Source organism: Scylla paramamosain, chromosome 40, assembly GCF_035594125.1.
Source record: "Scylla paramamosain isolate STU-SP2022 chromosome 40, ASM3559412v1, whole genome shotgun sequence".
NCBI classification, from domain to species: Eukaryota; Metazoa; Arthropoda; class Malacostraca; order Decapoda; family Portunidae; genus Scylla; species Scylla paramamosain.
In genome coordinates, this window is record NC_087190.1 from 4,785,501 (window position 1) to 4,794,699 (window position 9,199).

Consider the following 9,199-nt stretch of genomic DNA (forward strand, 5'->3'; position numbering starts at 1 on the left):
GAATTTGGTAATTATTCGGACAAGAAGAGAGCTTGTTGGGGATTTGCTTTTAAATATTTCTCTATTTTATTTTTGAATGATTCAGTAGAATTGCTGTTCACAATTTCTGCAGGAAGTTTATTCCATATATTTACTGTACGATCAAAGAAAAAATGCTTGGCCTCGTGGGATTTAAAACGTTTGGGTATAATCTTGAATCCATTATTTGTTGTTAGGTTAGAATGATCAATGTTAAATTATTTATGTGCATCAAGGTTACTATATTCTTTAAAAATTTTGAACACTTCATTTAGGTCTCCTCTTATCCTGCGCTTTGTTAAACTAAACAGATTTAGTTTTAGTTAGTGGAATCATCTTTGTGACTCTGCGCTGTATCTTTTCTAGTTTTTCAATGTTTTTTTTTGTAGTATGGTGACCAGAACTGTACACAGTTTTCTAGATGAGGGCGCACCAGTGAGTTATATAAGGCAAGTATAACCTTTTCTGATTTAAATTCAAAGGTTCTTCCAATGAACCCTACTAATTTATTTGCCGTCTTTACTGTTTATGTGCAGTGTTGACTCGGCTTTAGGTCGTTTGAAACAACAACACCAAGATCTTTTCTTTATCAGCGCTTGGCAGTGGCATGTTATTCATTACATATCTCGCCTGAACATTGTTGCTTCCGATATGTAGAATTTTACGCTTTTCTATATTGAATCTCATTTGCCATTTTTCTGCCCAGCTAGTTAGTTTATTGAGGTCACACTGCAGTTCCTGCCATTGTGACACTGACGTTACTCTGCTTGTTATTTTGGTGTCGTCTGCAAATTTACTTATTTTGCAATTGATCTCTTCATTAATGTATATTATAAAAAGTATTGTCACAACACGCTGTTTTCTGTCAGAGAGCCAGTCTCCCAGCAATTTCAGGGTGTTTCCGGCAATGCAGTGAGCTTTTACTTTACTGATGAATCTCTTCTGGGGAACAGTGTCGAAGGCTTTCTGGAAATCAAAGTAGATAATATCAACAGCTTTTGTCTCGTCATACGAGTTAAATACTTCATAAAAGAAGTCTAGTAAGTTTGTTGCGAATCCTTAATGATTTTATTTTCTTCTAAATATTTAACAATTTTATCTCTGATTATTGTTTCCATCAGCTTGCACACTACTGAAGTTAGACTGATCGGTCTGTAATTGGCTGGGAGAGATTTATTTCCTTTTTTAAAGATTGGTGTGACACTTGCTAGTTTCCATTCGTGGGGGACTTTACCCGCTAGTAAAGTTTTATTGAATAAAATCGTAAGCGGTTTCATGAGCTTATTTCTTGCTTCTTTAAGAAGCCTGGGTGATATCTTGTCTGGCCCGAGTGTTTTGCTTACGTTCATGCTCTCCGTGACTGAAAGGATTTCATTTTCTGTGATGGTGAAATCCGGCAGCGTGGTGCCTCGTGACTGAGTCGCGGGGGTCGGCAGACTGCCCTGAACATCCTCAGTCGTGAAGACTGTTGAAAAGTACTCGTTCAGAGTGTTCGCCATGTCTGTTTCGTTTTTTTTTTTTTTTTTTTGCCATTTTCTGTTATTAGTGGACCAATCGTTGATGTTAAAACCCTTTTAGTTTTTACATAGCTGTAAAATTCTTTTGGGTTCGTTTTACATGAGTTCGCGATCTGAGCGAACAGATTTTTTGCTACATTTGATCAGCTTTTTAGTTTTTCTACGCAATCTGTCGTGCTCTAGTTTATCATTAGTATTCTGCGTTAATTTGAATTTGTGGTACGCATTTTTCTTGGCCAGAAGACAGCATCTGATTTCATTTTTCCACCATTTCGGTCTGGTGTTCTTTATCTTCCGTCTGTTTCGTTGCGGTACACACAAAATAGCAGTTTCATTTAACTTTTTAGCGAGATGTTGAAGGGGAGCACTGTACAGCAAAGGTGATGCAGAAGGAGGTTTACGGCAAAGAGTAAGGAATGTAGGGAAAGACCTAGTACTAGAAAAATTAAAGCTACGTATAGTATAGCCCACTAGGGTACGTAGAGATTGCTATAAGAAAAATAGTTGAAAATGGTGAAAAGAAGACAGTAGTAGTAGTAGTAGTAGTAGTAGTAGTAGTAGTAGTAGTAGTAGTAGTAGTAGTAGTAGTAGTAGTAGTAGTAGTAGTGGCAGTAGTAGCAGGAGCAGTAGTAGCAATAATGGCAGGAGTGAATGACCTCCACCTTTTCACCTCAAATCAAAACAAACTTCAATTTAAACCAACTCAGTAATTCAAAACACCCAAACACAAACCAAACACACACCAACTCTCCCTCTCTCTCTCTCTCCCTCTCCTTCCCTCAGGGGCTGGGAATAGAGCAGGGGGACCTGACCACGGTACAGCAGGGGGACTGCACGCCTACCCTGGGGGGCGGCACCTTCACCCTGGAGCTGGGGCGGGGTCTGGCGAATCGCGCGGGGCAGTGGTCCACTATAATGCCCCCCACTGATTCCTCTAGTCTCCCCTCCAGCGGCTGTTTTCTTCAGGAGGGCGACTTTTACGTTTTCTATGAAGTATGCCCCGTAGAAAACGAGGATGGCATTGTCTTTAGACCAACTGATAATGAAGACACTGATTATGATAATGATAATGATGAGGAGATTTATTATGACATTGATGATGGTGGTGGTAGTGGTGGTGATGGTGTTACTGATGATGAAAATGTAATCGATGTTGGTGATAGTAACCATGAGGACTACGATGTTGAATACGTATACACTGATGATGATGGTGATGGCAGTGGTGATGATGAATACTACTACTACTACTACTACGATGATGAGGGTGAAGGCAGCAGGGATGGTGAGGGCGATACTGAGCCTTCTGGAGAGGTAGAGATGGAGGGTAGTGGTGATGATGGTGGTAGTGGTGATTATGAGATAGGGAATGGTGGTGGAAATGATATTATAACTGATGGTGAAGGTAGTGATGATGATAATGATGGTGATGGTGATGACTACTATTACTACTACTACTATGACGAAGATGAGGAAAGTGTTGGGCACAGTAGTAGTGGTGATGGTAGTGGTGATGGTGGCGGTGATGGTGGTGATGATGAGTACTACTACTACTACTACTATTACGACGACTATGAGGATGGTGAAGATAGTGAAGGTGATAATGAACCGGAAACGAAAAGTGGACTGAAAAAAAATAAAAATAAAGAAAACGAAAGGAAAACAAGTCAAAGAAAACGGAGTAAGAGAGATACAGAGGAAATGGGAAACGAAATGACTAATAATAATAATAATAATAATAATAATAATAATAATAATAATAATAATAACAGAACAGCAAGAGAAATAACAAAAGAAACTGATCAAAACACGAAAGAGAACACAAACAAAGCAACAAACATAATAAAACAAGAAAATGAAAGTAATAACACAAACACGAACATAGAAAGAAAGGAAGAGAGAAAAGCAAAAAAAGTGGAAGGAGCAGCAGAACAAACACAGATGAAGGAAAGGAGAATAAAAAGCAAACAGGATGAACTCAAGAAGAAGAGACGAAGGAAGGGAGAGAAGAGGAGAAGGAAAATAAAAGAACGGAAGAAAGAAAAGACAAACAAAAGAATCGCGAATCAGGAGAGAAAGAACATTCGAAAAGGAGGAGGAAAAGGAAAAACAAAAATAACAAAACGGAGAAAAGACGGCAAAGAAAACGAGAACGTAAACAAACCGAAGCGAAAGAACACAAGGAAGAGACAGAGAAACAGGAAGAAGAGGAAGAAGAGGAAGAGGACAACGGCGGCCCAGGCTATCATGGCTTCCCGGAGGCTTCAAAAGTTCCTCTTGAAACACAACATAGGCGTCAAGAGAATACCAAGAGGCGTTAAGGAAGCCAGTTTAGCCTCCATCTTGACTACTGAGAAAGATAGGAAGACTCTTGGGCGCCTCCTGAGAGCTGGGAAGAGGAGGTGGAGAGTGGAGAAGAGGTTTAGAGAGATGAGGAAGAGAAGAAAAGGAGGAGGAGGAGGAGGAGGAGGAGGAGGGAAGAAGGGAAACCAGATGAAAATTGTTACGAAGAAGAGAAAGTTAAGCCAAAATTTTGAGTTAAGAGGAGGAGGAGGACGAGGAGGAGGAGGAGGAAGAAGAAGAGGAGTAGGAGTAAAAAGAAGAAGAGGCGGAATAAAAAGAAGACAAGGAGGAGGAGGAGGAAAAAGAAGAAGACAACAAGACAGAAAGAAGGAGAGAGGAAAGAAGAGAGGAGGAGAGAAAATAAAAGGAGTAAGAGGAACTGACAACAAGAATAACAACAACAAAGAAAAACAACAGCAACAACAACAACAACAACAACAACAACACCCAAAGACGGTGAACAACAACAAAGCAAAAGACAAAGAAACAAAGAAAAATACAAAGATAGAAAGAGAGAAAGAACAAACGAAAGAGAAAACAGAAATAATAAAAAGAGAGACGAAGAGAGAAGTAAAGAATCCACAAGAACAGGAGAAGAAAAAAGAAATAAAGAAGACGAAGAAAGTGGACAAGATAAAGAAAAAGAGGAGGAAGAAGAGGAGGAAGGAGAAGAAGGGAAATAAAGGAACAAAGAAACGAAAGGTACAAAGAAAGAAAGAGAAGAAAAATAAAGGAAATAACCTAAAATTGATAAAAAAAGATGAACTAAAAGAAACAGGATTGGAAAAGAAAGGAATAGAGAAGAAGAAGAAGAATGAAAAGAATAGAATGAGAGAGAAGACAAAGAAGAAGAAGAAGAAGAAGGAGAAGAAGAAGAAGAAGAAGAAGAAAGCAGCAAAGAAGAAGACAAAGAAAAGCAAGAAAAACAAAACTGGTGAGAAGACAAAAGAATAAGAAGAAAACAAAAACGAAGAAGGAAATGAAGAAAAAAACAAAAGAAGAAGGAATAAACAGGAATAGGAGCAGGAGAGGGAGGAAGAAAGGAAGACACAACGAAAGAAATAGATGATAAAAGGAAAAACAGAAAATAGAAAAGTTGATGAAAGTAGTGGACATCGAAACATGAAAAAAAATGAAATAAAATAAAATGAATAAATAGATAAAACAACAACAACAACAACAACAACAACAACAACAACAATAACAAGAGGAAGACGACGACGGAAGAAGAAGAAGAAGAAGAAGAAGAAGAAGAAGAAGGAGAAGAAGAAGAAGAAGAAGAAGAAGAAAGAACAAGAAGAAGAAAGAACAAGAAGAAGAACAAGAAGAACAAGAAAGAACAAGAAGAACAAAAAAAGAAGAGGAAGTAAAGCCAACGAACAACAAAGCAAGAGATAGATAAATAAAAATAAACGTAAAGAAAGAGATAAATTACAAACAAAAGGACAAAATAGAATGGTAAAAATAAATACAATGCATCTCAATATATTTTAGCACCGTAGCCCTCACCTGAACGCACGCGGCACCCATCAATAAAACATACACGAAAAATGAATAAATAAATAGATAGATAAATAAATAAATAGATAATAATAATAGTAATAATAATAATAGTAATAATAGTAATAATAACAATGTAATCCATAATAAAGCACGTGCTGTTTCATTATTATTTCATTGCTTCCTTCCTCGTGTGTGTCTTTTATTTACTTCATTAGTATATTCTTGTCTTTATCACTATTACAGTTTTATTATTTTTCTCTTTAATCTGTAACAACAAAAGCGAAAACTATAAAAATAAATAAATAAAAAATAAACAAGATAAAGATAATAAAAAGAAAAAGAAAAACAACAACAACAACAACAATAACCACGACCACTACCATCACCACACACACACACACACACACACACACACACAGACAGACATTAATTCAAAACAACTCAGCTCATGACGTCACAATGGAAGCGGGGCAACCACCCATTGTCTATTACCCTCCTCTCCCTTCCTCTCCCTCCCCTCTCCCTCCACTGTCCCGCCTCTCCCACACAAACATACCGCATCCTCGTTTTCTTTTTATGGAAGGGAAGAGGAAGCCATATGGCGGCTCAAGGATACAGGATTTCCCGACATAGAAAACGGGGAGTGGCTGAAAGAGGAGTGGATGGGAGAGGAGTGGGTGGGAAAGTTGTGCTTGGGAACGGAGTGGCTGGGAATGGGTGAAAGAGGAATGCCTGGGAATGGCTGAGAGAGAAGTGGCTGGGAATGAATGGAAGGGAATGGCTGGGAATGGCTGGGAGAGGAGTGGCTGGGAGAGAAGTGGCTGGGAATGGCTGGGAGAGGAGTGACTGGGAATGGCTGGGAGAGGAGTAGTTGGGAATGGCTGGGAGAGGAGTGGCTGAGAATAGATGATAAGAGTGGCTGGGAATGGCTGGGAGAGGAGCGGCTGGGAGAGGATTAGATGACAATGGCTGAGAGAAGTGGCTGAGAATGGCTGGGAGAGGAGTGGCTGGGAATGGCTGGGAGCGAAGAGGCTAGGAATGTCAGGAAGAGAAGTGGCTTTGAATAGCTGGGAATGGCTAAGAGAGAAGTAACTAGGAGACTGGTGACTATGAACGGCTGGGGCAGGAGTGGCTGGGAATGGCTGAAAGAGGAGAGGCTAGGAATGGCTGGGAGAGGAGCCATTCCTCTCCCAGCCATTCCTAACCACTCCTCTCCCAGCCATTCCTAGCCTCTCCTCTCCCAGCCATTCCTAACCTCTCCTCTCCCAGCCATTCACAGCCACTCCTCTCCCAGCCATTCCTAACCTCTCCTCTCCCAGCCATTCACAGCCACTCCTCTCCCAGCCATTCCTATAGCCTCTCCTCTCCCAGCCATTCACAGCCACTCCTCGCCCAGCCATTCCTAGCCACTCCTCTCCAAGCCATTCCTAGCCTCTCCTCTCCCAGCCATTCCTAGCCTCTCCTCTCCCAGCCATTCCTAGCCTCTCCTCTCCCAGCCATTCCTAGCCTCTCCTCTCCCAGCCATTCCTAGCCTCTCCTCTCCCAACCATTCCTAAACTCTTCTCTCCCAGCCATTCACAGCCACTCCTCTCCCAGCCATTCCTATAGCCTCTCCTCTCCCAGCCATTCACAGCCACTCCTCTCCCAGCCATTCCTAGCCACTCCTCTCCCAGCCATTCACAGCCACTCTTCTCCCAGCCATTCCTATAGCCTCTCCTCTCCCAGCCATTCCTAGCCTCTCCTCTCCCAGCCATTCCTAGCCTCTCCTCTCCCAGCCATTCCTAGCCTCTCCTCTCCCAGCCATTCCTAGCCTCTCCTCTCCCAGCCATTCCTAGCCACTCCTCTCCCAGCCATTCCTAGCCTCTCCTCTCCCAGCCATTCCTAGCCTCTCCTCTCCCAGCCATTCACAGCCACTTCTCTCCCAGCCATTCACAGCCACTCCTCTCCCAGCCATTCCTAGCCTCTCCTCTCCCAGCCATTCACAGCCACTCCTCTCCCAGTCATTCCTAGCCACTCCCCTCTCAGCCATTCACAGCCTCTCCTCTCCCAGCCATTCCTAGCCTCTCCTCTCCCTGCCATTCCTAGCCTCTCCTCTCCCTGCCATTCCTAGCCTCTCCTCTCCCAGCCATTCACAGCCACTTCTCTCCCAGCCATTCACAGCCACTCCTCTCCCAGCCATTCCTAGCCTCTCCTCTCCCAACCATTCCTAAACTCTCCTCTCCCAGCCATTCACAGCCACTCCTCTCCCAGTCATTCCTAGCCACTCCCCTCTCAGCCATTCACAGCCTCTCCTCTCCCAGCCATTCCTAGCCTCTCCTCTCCCTGCCATTCCTAGCCTCTCCTCTCCCTGCCATTCCTAGCCTCTCCTCTCCCAGCCATTCACAGCCACTTCTCTCCCAGCCATTCACAGCCACTCCTCTCCCAGCCATTCCTAGCCTCTCCTCTCCCAACCATTCCTAAACTCTCCTCTCCCAGCCATTCACAGCCACTTCTCTCCCAGCCATTCACAGCCACTTCTCTCCCAGCCATTCACAGCCACTCCTCTCCCAGCCATTCCTAGCCTCTCCTCTCCCAACCATTCCTAAACTCTCCTCTCCCAGCCATTCCCAGCAACTCCCCTCTCACCCATTCCCAGCCATTCCTAACCACTCCTCTCCTAGTCTCTCCCAGCCACTTCTCCCTCAGCAATTCCCAGACACCCCTCTCCTAGCCAATACCAGCCACTTCTCTCCTAGCCATTCCCAGCCACTCACTCCTCTTCCAGCCATTCCCAGCCACTTCTCTCCCAGCCATTCCGAGCCACCCCTCTCCTAGCCATTCCTCTCCCAGCCATTCCCAGTCACTCCTCTCCCAGCCATTCCTAACCACTACTCTCCCAGCCACTCTTCCAATCTCCCCCAGCCAATCCTCTCCCAGCCATTCCCAGCCACTCCTCTCCCAGCCATTCCCAGTTACTCCTCTTCCAGCCAATCCCAGCTACTCTTCTCGCAGCCATTCCCAGCCACTCCTCTCCCAGTCATTCCAAGTCATTCCCAGCCATTCACAGCTACTCCTCTCACAGCCATTCCCAGCCACACCCATCACAGCCTCCTCTCCCAGCCAATCCCAGCCATTCACAGCCACCCCTCTCCCACCACTCATCTACCAGTCTTTCCCAGCCACACCCCTCTTAGTCTCTCCCAGCCACTCCTCCCACAGACATTCCAAGCCGCTCCTCCCCCAGCCATTCTCAGCCACTACCCCTCCCACCCTCTGCTAACCACTCCTCTCCAACCATTCCCAGTTACTCTTCTTACAGAGCCAATCCTCTCCCAGCCATTCCCAGCCACTCCTCTCCCAGCCTCTCCCAGCCAATCCCAGCCGCTCCTCTCCCACCCATACCCCTCTCAGCCTCTCCCAGCCAATCGCAGCCACTCTTCTCCCAGGTACTTCTCTCCCAGCCATTCCCAGCCTCTCCTCCCCACAGCCATTACCAGCTACTTCTCTCACAGCCATTCCCAGCCACTCCTCTCCCCCCTATTCCCAGCCTCCCCTCTCCCAGCCATTCCCAGCCACTCCTTTGCGAGCCATTTCGAGACCCTCCCCTCCCAGCCATTCCTAACCATTCCTCTCTCATTCTCTCCCAGCCATTCCCAGTCTCTCCCAGCCACTCCTCTCTAAGTCATTTTCAGTTACTCCTCTCCCAGCCAATCACAGCCACTCATCTCCCAGCCATTCCCAGTTACTCCCCTCCCAGCCAATCCCAGGCACTCCTCTCCCATTCATTCACAGCCACTCCTCTCCCAGCTACCCCTATCCTACCTACTCCTCTCCCAACCTTT